The 15,487-nt window shown below is 44.5% G+C and overlaps 1 protein-coding gene across 1 annotated transcript in view; it reads right to left on the bottom strand.

Annotated features, from left to right (window-relative positions):
- Window positions 1-15,487, bottom strand: part of LOC143845142 (uncharacterized) — a 230,754-nt gene that overhangs the window by 24,692 nt on the left and 190,575 nt on the right. Inside the window, exon 3 of the mRNA XM_077353261.1 lies at window positions 15,336-15,417. The gene's annotated coding sequence lies outside the window, so the exon portion shown is untranslated. The remainder of the gene's footprint in view (window positions 1-15,335; window positions 15,418-15,487) is intronic.

Raw genomic sequence — 15,487 nt, 5'->3', positions numbered from 1 at the left:
TCTTCTCTCATTGTAGTTATGCTAAAAGATGGTTCTGTTGATCGTTCTTAAACTTCCATGGTCAATGGCAGTTTACTTTTAAATACCAATTGCTCAGGGGCAACAACAGAAGGCGGTTTTTCAGAGTCATCTGGTTAATCCATGCTGGATTATGTGGACCTTGATCTGATTCACCAGGGATTTCAAATAGAGACTGTAAATCAGAGACAGGCATTTAAGAACATGCAGGGAATGTGCCATAATACAGTAGGTAGCTGGGAGTTCCTGGGGTATTCGCCCTCCTCCCAAGGAAGGCAGTCAGTCTATTTCCAATTGTGGTCAACTCCATATTGAAATATGATGCTTGGAGAAAAAGTTTTAGAGTCCCCAAAGACAGCAATAATAGCTAATAGGTTGACTTCATCAGTCTCTTGAGAAATATATGTAGTGAGATATAATGTAATTTCCTAGGCGTGATGGTGGTCTAAATTACTCAGCTGTGAAACAGAGAGTCATCTTGGTGTAGTTAAGAGCAGCAGCATCTAATCTGGAGAACTGAGTTTGATTCCCCACTCCTCCCCCACATGCAGTCAGCTGGGTGACCTTGAGCCAGACACAGTTCTCTCAGAGCTCTCAGCTTCACCTACCTCACAGGGTGTCTGTTGTAGTAAGAGGAAGAGAGGTGATTGTACACAGCTTTGAGATGCTTTCAAATAGCAAAAAGCAGGATACAAAAACAGTTCTTCAGCAACCCTACTTAAGTGAATGAACTGGTTTTGCACCTTTGCTTCCAATGACATCCAGTGATTTACAAAACTTAAATAATATAATTAGAAAAAATCGTGAAAAGCATCTTAAAATCAGATCATATATACCAGGTGTATCACACATTTCACAAATCAGAGAGCCAGTTTGGTGTAGTAGTTAGGAGTGCGGACTTCTAATCTGGCGAGCTGGGTTTGAATCCATGCTCCCCCACATGCAGCCAGCTGGGTGACCTTGGGCTCGCCACAGCACTGATAAAACTGTTCTGACCGAGCAGAAATATCAGGGCTCTCTCAGCCTCACCCACCTCACAGGGTGTCTGTTGTGGGGAGAGGAAAGGTGATTTGAGCCTCTTTGAGCCGCTTTGAGCCTCCTTCGGGTAGAGAAAAGCGGCATATAAGAACCAACTCTTCTTCTTCTTCTAAAATTTAGATTAAATTTAAATTTAGTAGAATTTAGATAACTGATTTAGAACCATACAACTATCAACCAGCCCAAAACATCTGGTAAGCCTCCAATGGCCATCCTGAACAAGTCTGCCTTGCCAGCTCTGCAGAAACCACGCCAGTCTTGCAGGGTACGGATGTCATTGGAAAGTGTATTCCACAGCATAGGGGCCATCACTAAGAAAGGCTGGAGTCAGTGCTAACTGAATTATCCTGGAGGCAGGCTCCTGCAAAACGCCCCAAGAGAATGACTGGGGGGCACGCAGGTTGCAATGGGAGAGGCAATCCTAGAGGTAAGAGGGTCCTAGGCCAGAGTTTTTCCTAACCTGAGAGTTTAACTAAACATTACAAATGCCTCAGATTATGTCTGCGTCCATCATAAGATTATGTCTGTGTCCAGAGGAGGGCAACAAAGATGGTGAGGGGTTTGGAGACCAAGACGTATGAAGAAAGGTTGGGGGAGCTTGGTCTGTTTAGCCTGGAGAGGAGATGACTGAGAGGAGATCTGATAAACATCTTCAAGTATTTAAAAGGGTGCCATGTGGAGGATGGAGTAAAATTGTTCTCTCTTGCCTCAGAGGGACAGACTAGAACAAATGGGATGAAATTAATTGAAAAGAAATTCCATTTAAACATCCGGAAGAAGTTCCTGATAGTTAGAGTGGTTTCTCAGTGGAACAGGCTTCCTCGGAAGGTGGTAGGTTCTCCATCTTTGGAGATTTTTAAACAGAGGCTAGATAGTCATCTGATGGAGAGGCTGATTCTGTGAAGGCAAAGGGATGGCAGGTTACAGTAGATGAGCGATTGGGATGTGAGTGTCCTGCACAGTGCAGGGGGTTGGACTAGATGAGGTCCCATGAGGTCCCTTCCAACTCTATGATTCTATCATTCTATGATTCTATAAGGACTTCTGAACAGACATAAATTGCCGATTTCCCTAAAAATGGCACCAAAGATGCTATTGGCCTCACGTGTACTGGATCCCATCATGTATATGGAGATCTCTTGAATGGGACAAATATGCCCTCAAGATATTCTTGGATAAGAAAGACAGAATGGGGTGGAAGGCATAAGGCCCTTCTCCCCTGTGTGACAGCCCCAGACAAACTGGGCCTTCATGTGCCTGAGAACTGGGCTCCTTGTGGGAGACTCACAGTTCACATCTGATACAAGGTCCTTGCAGTGGACCTGGACATAAACTGAGGACTTTGTAACAGGTAGTTATGAGGCTCATTTTCAAGCATATGAGAACATAAACTCCAAGTTTTTAAACAGAGGCTGGAGAGCCATCTGATGGAGAGGCTGATTCTGTGAAGGTTCAAGGAGATGACAGGTTACAGTGAATGAGCGATAGGGTTGTGAGTGTCCTGCATAGTGCAGGGGGTTGGATTAGATGGCCCATGAGGTCCCTTCCAACTCTATGATTCTATGATTCTAAGTTTTGGGGTACTTCATCACCCACTCCCTTTTTACTGCCCGTTCTGCAGTGTCCCAGCCAAATGCCTTGCTCTGTCTGTCCAGCAGTGGTTTTTTCCCCCTGCTTCTTTTCCCCTTCCAAAATGTTGACAGGCCTGTTCACCTGAGTTAATTTCTTATGGCTCTTTGTTTTCCCCTGAAGCCAGATTTCTGCCAGACTGAACCACCATGAGTCCCTGCGGGGTCTGCGTTTCTCTACTGTCTAGCCCCAATATTAGAAGAATGTCTCTGGCTCCCTTTGAAGAGTACAGTGATTACACGGCTCTTTTACTTATTTAGGAACACGTTCAAAATTTTATAAAAACCAAGCAGCTTCTTCAGCACAGAGGGACGCTTCAGGAGCTGTAAAATATCTGCTTTTTTATGACTTGCACGAACTTTGATGACTTAGAGATTGGGCAATGTTTCCATTGAAGCTGGCTCTAATATGCCGGGGTGGGCATGTCCACAGCTATGCTTCCCAACCATATTCTGGATGATCGTGCCACTTCTGGGGTTTCTCAAAGTCTGAAGACTGTTTCAGGGGTTTCTCGTGGTAAAAAAGTTGAGAAAGGCTAGTATAAGGGGTGGGCTGTTGGGTCACTTGACCATGCTGTACCCTGCCCTCTAGCAGGCTGTACTTGTCTGTGGCACCTATTTCTTGTCCGTGACACCTTTTCCCAGGTCTGACGCAAAGACATAGCCGTGACTTTCTTTTCCTTTCTGTATTTCAGGTGTCCTGTTAACTGGCACAGCCCTCTTGCTGACATTTGCAGCAAAACTGGTACTATATTAACCACATAGATGTTCCTGTGGCACCAGGGATGCTAGTCCCACCCTAGCCACTGCAAGTGGGGTGGTAGGGCCACCAGCTCCAGGTTGGGGAAATCCCAGAAATTTTGGGGTGAAGCCTGGAGAGGACAGAGGCCTACATTGAGTACAATGTCATAGAGTTAACCCTACAAAGCATCCATTTTCTCCAGGGGAACTGGTAGGTGTAGTCTAGGTAAAGGTAAAGGTATCCCCTGTGCAAGCACCGAGTCATGTCTGACCCTTGGGGTGACGCCCTCTAGCGTTTTCATGGCAGACTCAATACGGGGTGGTTTGCCAGTGCCTTCCCCAGTCATGACCGTTTACCCCCCAGCAAGCTGGGTACTCATTTTACCGACCTCGGAAGGATGGAAGGCTGAGTCAACCTTGAGCCGGCTGCTGGGATTGAACTCCCAGCCTCATGGGCAAAGCTTTCAGATGGCTGCCTTACCACTCTGCGCCACAAGAGGCTCTTGTAGTCTAGAGAGGAGCTATAATTCTGAGGGATCCCCAAGGCCTACTTGGAGGCCATCATTCCTATGTAGCCCATTAAATGAACCATTTTCCCCTTCCATCCTGCCTTGAACAATTGCAAGGAAACCTCTTTAGCGCCAGGATCTCCAGAACAAAATTTATGCATAATCAGCTTGAAAGGCCTCCCCACCCCACTTCCGTACACTTAGAGATGTTACATAATGGGAACAGCCCCCTTATTTATTGGGCCTCTGCTTCCCTGGGAAAAGCAAGCAATCTCTTCCATCGCTGTCATTAAAATGCACTCTGCCATTTGAGACATACGAATGATCCTGCCAGACCAAACTGTCAACAGGGTGGCAATTTATATCATTACATCTGTTCAGCTTAGAAAACTTCACAGCAGCACATCTCGGCGAGTTGTCTCAAAGCCCGGCCAGTCAGTGACAGCAAAGCCTTCTCTTGATCCCGGGCCAGTCACCTTAACAAGTTGGACTGACATCCATCAAGAGCCAAGCTCCTGTTTCATATTTGACCCTCCCCTCCTTCCCTCCCTCCCTCCCTCCCTCCCTCCAGTGACCCCCCAAGAGGCTTTCAGCTGTTTAGCAACTGGCCAAGCCACTGTCCCTGACACGGTTGTGTCAATACTGTCTGAAAAAGATAAACCTCCAATTGGAGAATTATTAAAGGTCTTTTGACTCTGCTCCTGCTATTTTTAAATTGTCATCGTCTGGCTGCAAATGCTTACTATGTATTTAAGCGTTCTTTACACATTATAGTTTACACAGGCTGGGTCTGGTTTCCCTGGGTTCTGAGTTTATTTTCCTAACCTGAAATAGTCAGGTTGAAGAGGGAGTATTTGGTGTCAAGGGTACAGGTGAGTTTGCCCAAGGGGTGAAATACTACCCATTTTCTTCAGGTCAGAAAACTGAAATAGAGGGAAGACTGAATCCCCTTCCCCTTGGGCTTTTCTTGCGTGCTTGACCGTTTCCGCACTGGGAACCTCACTGTCCCAGCTCCCATGCAGTAGTACAAATGGGCAGACGAGGTGCTCCCCTGTGTTCCCTGTGCGGGAGCAGGAAGAGGCAGGACAACTTGCCCCAGCTCAAACTCCAGCCTGCAGCCCAGTGGAGTCATTTTATTCCCCCACCGCCACACACACACACACACGGCTTAAATAATGAGGATTTTCAAGGGAGGGTGCTGTCATCATCACCGCTGTTATCGGTCGCACCAGAGTACACACACACCCTTATTTTTTTTAAGGACCCTAAAATATTGATCTATCGATGTAGTGTTTTAAAAATAATTCAAGCAGGAGCTCTAAAATACCAGCTTTCATAAAAAGAAAAATATCTCCATGAGTGAGGGGGGACAGAGACTTACTTTGGAAAAAAGCAAGCAAACTGGGAATTCAGAGAACCTACTGGACAAAGAAAACTGACAGAAACATCATGCATGTGGAAAATGGTGACTCAAAATCATCTTCCAGGGGGAAAAAAACATATCAGATTAAAAGTGGTCTCAAAAGAACCAGAAAAAAAACTGAGGGAAAAACAAATTAAAAGCAGTGAAAACTAAAGGCACAAAAATGTGTGTGGAAATCAGGATAAACTGAAGCAAGATGGGATCATAACTGACGGAGAAAAAAAAAACATGCAGAAAAGCCCCATGTGTGCCACAACAGGCATGGAAGAACTGAGGAAAATCCTCAACTAGGTCCCTGGTCCCAACCTGTGTACTTCATAATGTACAAAGAAAGTCTTCTGAAATTCTGCTCCTGCGGTTCAAGGGATCCTCATGAACTGTGTGGGGATCAAAGCAGGAAGAGGGAGATTGGTGGAAATTGCTCTGTTTTTCTCCAGCAATGCCATTTTATATCAGTGAGATGGCACATTAGTAGGACTTTTTCTTGCTTTGTATGCTGCATCAGCCAACGGCATGGTGCCAATGGGCAATATGATAGAGTGGCTAAGAGTGGTGGGTTCTAATCTGGAGAGCCGGGGTTGATTCCCCACTCCTCCTCCCCATGCAGCCAGCTGGGTGACCTTGGGCTCCTCACAGACCTCATAGTGCTGTTCTGACAGAGTGGTCCTGTCAGAGCTCTCAGCCCCACCTACTTCGCAGGGTATCTGTTGTGGGGAGAGGAAAGAAGGCGATTGTCAGCTGTTTTGAAACTTCTTTGGGCCGTGAAAACCAACTCTTCTTCTGTGCAGAGAAAAAGGAGGTACACCTTTGCCTCAAAGAGCTTGTAAAATGTGCAAATGTGAGAGGAAACAAGAGAGGGGAGAGATAAACCAGGAAAAAAATGCATTTATTTCAGTGACACATACTTGGAGATTTTTTTGGCCAGCCAGCCAACACTATGGGATTGTGCCAACAAAGGATTTTTTTTTAAGTTTGAATATTTGTGACTTGCCAGCATGGTATAGTTGCCTGAGTGCTGGACTGTACAAATCTCCACTCTGCGATCGAAGTGTGACCTTGGGCCATTCACTCTCTCAGTCTAACTAGATCTTGAAGCCGAAAGAGACAATTTATCTCCAGTGCTCTCCCTCATCACACATTTAACATCCCTGGAATATCCCACCACTTGAGGCAACTGCAGTGTGTAAAATATTGCCCATAGCACATCACAGGTTAATGGGGAAGATGAAGGGCCTCTAAACCTTAAATATATGAAATCGCTTCCTGGTTAAGCCCACCCGAACTCAGACCCAAAAAAGCAGCTTCAGCAGCTGAGGGAGAGAAGGGGCTAGGGAACATGCAGGAAGATCTTTTGTGATTTTTCTAGATTCAGCTTTGCTGCCATCAATGGGGCTAAATGGCTCGTGAAAGAGTCCTGCTCCTCACTGGAGGGACATATGCAGCAAAGGGCCATGGTAGAGGTAACTGCCCCTGGACTTTCCAGACCTGCAACCCGTCCTGCCACTGTCTTTCAACTTCTCTCTACAACACAGACTAATCCATTCCAGATAGCGTCGTTTTTAAGTATGCAAAGTGTTTGGAACACTCAGAAAATTACTATCTACATGCTGACTATTGTTACATTGGAGAGCAGGCCATTGAAGCAAAAAAAAAAACCCTTCTCTTATAAAATCTGCTGAAAGGCTCAAAATGCCATGAAGCACTTTCGTATTATATGAAGATGAATATATTTGCATTGCTAATCTATTCAAGAGCTCTCTTTCTTTTAATGTAAGGGGGGGAGGCGTAATCCTTCAAGGATTCTATGCAGTGCCGTATGATATGCAAGCTCTACCATTGTGTTGCTGCACAGTCTTTCTGCCCTTTACAAACACGACCACTTTACCTTGTTACTGGCGCCAATTATCTGATCAGATGGCAAACATAACCATTGCACTGTACTGCATAAAGCGTGCTTGCCGGGGCAGGGGGGGGGGGAGGACGTGCTCTTTAAAACAGCTTTGCAACTCTCAAGTTCATTCAGTGCAAACCTTGTACAGCAGAAGGAAGGAAGGGAGGGAGGGAGGGAGGGAGGGAACATAGGCCTATGCTTTGAATTTTTCACTGCCATTGGTATTTTGGAGTTGCTGCAATGTCCAATAGAGAAAGCATGGAACAAGTCACATTTAGCAAGCAGCTTACCTATTTATCTAAAAACAATATTGATTTTAGCAAAGACAGCTTGAATCCTGGGGACACTAAAACTTCTGCCACAAAAAGATAGCTCAGGTTCTGCTTCCAGTCCTACTTCATCTTGCCCAGGAGCAAAAGGCAAGGAGGATCTACTCTCCGCTTGGCCAAGTCTGCCTAATTTTGCAAGCCCACCCAGCAAATCGATGTGCTACCTGTGTGGAGTACACAAAGATAAATTGTCACACCAAGGCCCCATAGTGAGGGGGGAAAGGGTGTGCATGTATATGTGTGCATTTATCAGGTTCTGGAAAAAGGTCTCTTTGCACATTGGTTCCATGGTCCCCTTTCAAGGTAATTTGTGAACCTTGATTCACACCATTTTCAAAGTAGGTCACAGGCAGTAATCTCAGGCGAGGAGAGATACCCTGTCAGCAGCAGTCACCAGAGAATGTAGAGAAGAGAGCCGTCTCGGCCAATCAGAGAGCTTGTGGAAATAAATAGCAGGAAAGCTGGGTAACAGCATATGCTCCAAGGCCAGAAGCATCAAGGTGTTTGCCTTGTTCAAACAGCTGACAGACACGCTCTGATGGATCCAATGTGCTCTCTCTCTCTCTCTCTCAGCCATTTATAGCTGTACCAGGAACAACTGTTCTCCCAAATCTCCCCCCCCCCCCCAGCAGGCAAGGCTTAAATATTAACCTTAATGAAAATACAGAATATAAAAAGGAATCTAACCTTTACTCAGAAGCGTGAATCACAGCTGATGCTGGTGGAGGATTGCCAGGAAAAAATTTACTATAGATTGCTTTTTCAACATAAGCCTTGCTCGAGCATTCGGGCACTGAAAAACTGCATGAATCTTCTTTTGTGATCAGAGGTGCAGGATTAGAAAACAGATCCATACTCCATGGAAGGCTGAGATTACTGCTGTGGAAATAAATTTGGCTTCATCTTTGAGGACCAGGGTGAAGTGGAACACCTTGCAGGAGTTGTTAACTGACAAATCTCTGCATCTTGAGTAGGAAACAAGCCTGCCTTTTTTTTTGAGTTTGCAGTAAAGCACAGAACTGCTTTCCATAGAGAAAGACACAGAATATCAGCTTCCCAGATCAGTTGGAGGGAGAGAAAGAGAGAAGCATCATATACTCCACCTTGGCCATCTGTCATAATAACTTGTCAACCTAGTAGAGTGGTGGTTCTCAACCGGGGGGGGGGGGGTCAGGACCCCTTTGAGGGTCGAACGACCCTTTCACAGAGGTCCCAGCAAGGTGAGCAGCTGGGGGGGGGGGCCCTCCGGCAAAGTTGCTGCTACTCCTGAAGATGCCTGCCAATTTATATACAATTTATAACCAATTTATATACAATCATGAACAATGGGTCTTCATGCCATTGGTCAGTTTCGGTTTAATTTCTGTGAAAGAACACTTGCACAATTTTATGGCTGGGGTCACCACAACATGGGGAACTGTATTAAAGGGTTGTGGCATTAGGAAGGTTGAGAACCACTGTAGTAGAGGATTGATGGAGAACTTCTACATGCATAAATGCTCATTGTTCTTCTTTATACTCCATGCTGTTTTGCCAGCCATTCCATTTTGATGTACTGATGGGCTAGGGGCGTGGCTCATCCCATGAGTTAAACAATAGTTCAAAAGGCTGTTCTGGGTTAGGAAAAGAGTACAGGAGGAAGACCAAAGATCCCGTGTGTCCTTGAACCACCATCCTGATCCAAATTCAGGCTCTGCCCACCTGAGAAATGAGTTTCCATCAGAGCAATGTATAGCTGATAATCTAAAAGTTGTGCTGTAGAGGCCAGATGCAACCTGTGAAATAATAATTTCTAGTTTGGCCGTCGGCTGTACTGCTGTTGCAAGGGGGTATCCCCATTATTGATTAGTGCCTGGGCTCTGTGAAGTGCCATTTCCTACTTTTATTTTAGCTTTCTTACTCTGTCCATTTAAACACAGGTCACAGCGCACCTTCAGAAAAATGTAAAGTTCACCAGTATAGTCTGTTGTATCGCTGCCTCTGTTCTTGAATAAGGAAGGTGATGAGAAGCTGCAAAATAATGAAGACTCTCAAAATAGAAAACACACCAATCTCCAGCTTAATCAGAGCTCCTCCTATAGTAGGCAGGAGGACACCGTGAATTACTGTGCTAGAAGAGACAGGCATGGTTGTTTACTGTCTGCCCAGAGATAAAGGGCAAAAAGACTGTTATTCGGTAGCTTTTTAACATTCAATTCCTTATCTACTTAGATGCAGAATCATAATTATTTGTGTGTGTGTGTGTTCTGCATGTATGTGTGTGGGTAAAGATGTGAAAATCCTGTACCGGAAAGCCACCCAGCTTGCTACACAGTCAAGGGTGGGATTTACAGCCTGACAGAAAACGCTACAGTTGTATGCTGACAGGCAATCATAGAACAATGAATGCCTGAGTGATGACTGTTTTCATAGACCAAATTGTAAACAAACCAAACCTGTACCTGAATCGTTCTGCTTAAAATAGGGAGACCTGGATGCAGTTATTAAAAATGCTTATAATTACAAACTTCTGCCTTTGGGAAGGAAGCGCTGTTTGGTTAGCCCAGAAACTGATAGTGCTGAACGACTGGATACCAGGCTGTATAAGGTGAGGCCAGGAATGTCTGAAACACAGCATTTATATTTTTAGCTCTTTCTTCCTGCTTGCTTGAATCACATGTTCAAAATGCTTATTGACAAAAGAGGGATGTGGGCATGTGACGTTTACAGAGTAATCAAGATAACAGGTGCACGTTGCATGCATCACAATATCCACAACTCCTCATTACAGACCATATTCAAGAGCATAGGCAGCAATGCAGTTAGGAATCAGTTGTGACACTGGATCATCAGGCTTGCCATTTAAAACAGACAACAGGCAGATAAATGGATGCATATCCAAATCAATTTGCATGCACATTAAAAAAAAACACCTTTACATAAAAAAATCTTTACATAGGCTGTTCTTCAGGGCTACAAAGGTAGCCTGTGACCTACTGCATTCAGGCTGGAAAGCTCAACCCTTCAAAGGCAGAGGTCCTGTGGCTGGGCAGGAAAGGCCCAAGTGAGGAAGCATGCCTATCCAAAATGGATGGAGTGCAGCTAAAAGTGTCCCACTCCGCCAGGAACCTGGGTGTGATACTTGATGCCTCCCTCTCGATGGAGGCTCAGATCATGACGGTAGCACAGCTGGCATTTTACCACCTTCGCTAAGCCAAACTACTAGCGCCCTACTTGGCTCCGGAACACCTAGCCACAGTGATCCACGTGACAGTCACCTCTAGGCTGGACTTCTGTAACTCGCTCTGTGCTGGCCTGCCCTTATCCTTAATCTGGAAACTGCAACTGGTCCAGAACACGGCTGCCAGGATCCTCACAGCAACATCTCGGAGGTCCCACATCCGGCCCATCCTCTAGCAGCTGCGGTGGCTCCTGGTTGAATTCCGGATCAGGCTTAAGGTGTTGGTTATCACCTTTAAGGCCATATGGGGTCTGGGCCCAGTATACCTGAGGGACCGCCTCTCCACCTGCACTCCTCAAAGAGCCTTACGCTCTACTACTTCAAACCTCCTGGTGGTCCCTGGCCCCAAGGAAGCCTGATTGACCTCAACCAGGGCCAGACCTTTCTCCATTCTGGCCCCCACCTGGTGGAACAAGCTCCCAGAGGAGATCAGGGCCCTGACAGAACCTAAACAGTTCCACAGGGCCTGCAAAAGAGAGCTCCTCTGCCAGGCAGTTGGTTGAGGTCGACCCAAACCATCGCTTCCAATTGGCCGCCAAGCCCCCCCCCCTACTACGACTGACACTAATCAGCCTTACCCACTGGGTCCCAGTAAGAGTTGAGCTGAGGTTCTTGCAATTCCATTTTCTAATGTTATTGTTATGATCATTTTTAATTTGCTAAACATTTATGAGGAGATATGATGTCCACATGTCATGTTGATCCAGCCACCCCAAATGGCCAATGACAGACCTGCAGGGGGCGAGAGGGAGAGGGGCCACAGATGGGCATGTACACAGCTCTGCTTCCCAATCATATTCACTTCTGGGGTTTCTTGAAGCCTGAAGAATGTTTGAGCAGTTTCTCAATGGTAAAAAAGTTGAGAAAGGCAGCACTATATCAAACTGGAATTAAGGACAGAATGTGTAAAAGATAAGTGATGTGTATTTGTCCATTAGAACATATACATGCAGTAAAATGTGATTCATATTGATACATCACAACACCATAGCACAATAGAGCACAAACTCTGTGTTTCTTCATTGCTGTTTTTGTCCATTTGAGACACAACATCCAGCATAGAGCAGCCAACTCTAGCTTAGGAAATTCCAGGACATTTGGGGGTTGATACATAAAGAGGAAGCTGAGAGGGAAAACTTTCCCCTCCAAGGCTGCCATTTCCTCCATGGGAACTTATCTCAATAGTTTGGAGATGACTTGTCATTCAAGCCCCACCTAGTGGTTGGGAAACCTACTCCAGCATCAATATACCAAAGATCTCAGGGGGTTTCTGGAGAGAAGGAGCTCGATATAAGTGTCCCTGTGCCTGCCCTTTGCTGTCTTGTTGGTTTTTATACTGATGTCCTCCAGTGCTGCAGAAATCAAAAAAGCTAAATTATGCAACACTGCAGATCTACTAGTTCACCCACCAATTTACTTTTAAATTCCCAATATCACTTCACCTCAACGGGTGCACCTTCTCCAAACGAGGCCACACTAATGCATAATTGAGCAGAATATACAGGGTGTCCTGCAGGGGACATCGGAAATGTACATTTAGCGTAGATAGGATAGGAACTTCCTGATGATTTTCAAATTCTCTCCTCCAGTGTTCTAGATGGTTAGGTTTCTACCCCTCTCTTTCTCTCCGTAAGTAAAATTATTGTGTTCTTTAAGCAGTTTGGTTCCCTGCTCTCTACATATTCAGACTCTGCCAACAAAACATCTATTGAAGCGACTTCTAGTTCATGAAACCTTATTATTTATTTATTTATTAAAAGATTTATATCCCACCTTTCCCCTAATGGTTCAAGGCAATTTTCAATACAAAATTAAATCAAACAATAACTGCCCCATTCCTCCCAACCTAATAAAGTCCAATAAAATCTTCTAACAATAATATGTAATAAAATGGCTGCAGCCCACACTCCGTGGAAAGCTCCAGTGATGGTCAACCTAACAGCTTCGTGGCACTTCCCAAAAGTTTCCAAGAATGGTGTCTCCCTCAGAGAACCTGGGCCACAAAGAGGGAGCAACTACAGAAAGGCATGGGGTCTATACCCACAGATCACCTTTAATGAGGGAATAACTAGAGGGTGATAAGTCGAGAACATATCTGATTCCATTGAACCTGCCATGTTGAATTTGTCTGTCCCCTCTTTTACAAAATACAAGTCTTTTACAAAATACAAGATTGCTGCAAAAGACATATATGTCTACTCCTCTGGAATTATTCGCAGAGCACCAGGCTTTTTATTTTGGCTCAATAAAACCATCACCTACCACCCCCATCCTTGTATTTCCCTTTGAATAGCTTGCACAATTTTTTAAAAAATAAATTCTACATATGAGAAAAAATTCCTGAAGGGCAGAAAGCCCTTATTCATTGAACTCAATGAAAATATTTGGAGTGACTGGTTTACAGATGACATGCTCCCTTCGGGCTGCAAAACACTGAGGACTTCGTTTCTCTAATGCCCATAAACACCAGAAACCAGGGAACCCTGCCACAGACTCTTCATGCAACACATTAAGTAGCTTTTTAAAAAATGCAGCTGTTTTCTTCATTCGAAAACTAAATTACAGTTCTGCTCCTGGCAGACTACTTTCCCTTCAAAATTTGTGTCACATTCATTTGTGAATTCCATTCAAGTTTCAGCCATGGCTGTTCTTCACCAGTGTTGATCCCGTTTGCTCTGTATTCTTCCAACAACAACAAAAAGGGGGTGTTTTTTTTTCCAAATGGCTAACCAATTTGACAAAGGGAAGTTGTGAGTTTTCCAAAATGTTGTTAGACCAGCTTCATGCGATAGCCTCGCATGACCCAAAAACTCATTTGGGCATAGTTTGTGCAAAGTAGCTTTCTTCCCTCCTACCTATCCAGTTACTGGATCCATTCAACTATCAGCAACTTATATTTAGAGCGAACATAGTACTGCCTGAATGTTTTAGCATATGTGAGTACAGCTTTCCAGAAGACACTCTAAAAGATGGCAGATCCTTTCAGTTCCGTCAACTAGCGTAAAACTAACAGGCACTGGACAATAGCCACAGAGTATGTTTGCCAGGAAGTTTGGCACCTCAGGTTGGCTCTCAAAAAGAGATTTTTCTCAAGCACTTGGCATCAGTCCTGGCCTCAACCTGGTGGAACGAGCTCCCAGAAGAGCTAAGGGCCCTGCAGGATCTACCAGCTTTCCGCAGGGCCTGTAAGACGGAGCTCTTCCGCCAGGCATATGGTTGAGGCCAGGGCAGCTCTCCCACTAATCCATCAGAGGATCCCCTCCAATATTGAGATCTCTAACACCGAGATCATGGTTAGATGTATTGTATTGGTGCCACCCTCTTCTGAACATTATTCTCTCCACCAGGCTGAACTAAGATCAGAATTGTGACCACCGCCGCTATATGTTATGTGATATGTTATATGTAACTTTTAATTGGGGTTTTTATGGGGATTTTATTGTGTTTTAACTATTTATGTTGTAAACCGCCCTGAGACCTATTGGGAGAAGGGCGGTCTAAAAATTAAATAATAATAATAATAACAACAACAACAACAACAACAACAATAATAATAGTAATAGTAATAATAATAATAATAATAATAATAATAATAATAATAATAATAATAATAATAATAATAATAATAATAATCACAGAACATGGCCAGGGTTGGACTGAGTGATATATTTTTACCACAGTATCATCATGGAAGTAAAGAAGATAACCTGCTGGACCAGGTCCATCAGATCCATCTAAAAAGCCAACCAAATGTCCCCTTTTCACAGCCTGGGGGAGTCTCAAAGTGTCTTATCATTGCCTTCCCTTTCTCTCCCCACAATAGACACCTTGTGAGGTAGGTAGGGCTGAGAGAACACCTTGTAACGTATGTAGGGTTGGGAGAACTGCTCTGTCAGAACAGCACTATCAGGGCTGTGGAGAGGCCAAGGTCACCCAGCTGGCTGAATGTGGAGGAGGAGCGGGGAATCAAACTCGGCCTGCCAGATTAGAAGCCAGAACAGTTCATGAGCTCTGCGTAGTACCACATAGTAAAAACATGTTTATTCTGACTTGCCTTTAGATTTCTATGAATATTCCTGCTTCATCTAGTCAGAAGGAGCTAAACTACAGTAGTAACAGGCCAGGAAAAAGATGGAGGATATAAGAGGAAAAAATCCATCCGTTTTCTGAGGCCCAATACAGAAAAAGTAGATGGGGGGGGGGGCGGGGAGGGAGAAGTTGTGTGAAACATTTTCTCAAATGAACACTGAAAATGTGTTAATGACATTATGTGAATTTCATTTCTGAACTGAAATAATATAACCTTACTTTTCTATTATCATAATGCTGATGGCTTCCATTTTCACATTTTAAAAAATTCTTTGTATTTGCCAGAGACATGCTTAAGGTACAACAGCTTGTGGCTTCCTCTGCTGTTGAACACTTTAAGTGCTATAGCTATTGTTTGAAAAAAACAACAAAAGGATATATACTTTTCAGTTCATAAGGATACCAAATGGATGTTCTATCAATGGTGCAGGGTACTCAACTTTGTGTACCTTTGTGGGTCAGATTCCGCAGTCCCCAAAACGCAAGGTTCTACTTCATTCTCCTGGTACCGAGTTCTCCATTTCCAGGATGCTGCAGAAAGCAAAACAACATATATGAAAAGGCTGAGAAAAGATGTACAGCATTTCTAGCCCAGTTTAGG

The sequence above is a fragment of the Paroedura picta genome, chromosome 9 (genome assembly GCF_049243985.1).
Source record: "Paroedura picta isolate Pp20150507F chromosome 9, Ppicta_v3.0, whole genome shotgun sequence".
NCBI lineage: Eukaryota > Metazoa > Chordata > Lepidosauria > Squamata > Gekkonidae > Paroedura > Paroedura picta.
The sequence above is the reverse complement of the archived record's forward strand: the minus strand, read 5'-3'. Positions and strand labels throughout refer to the sequence as shown.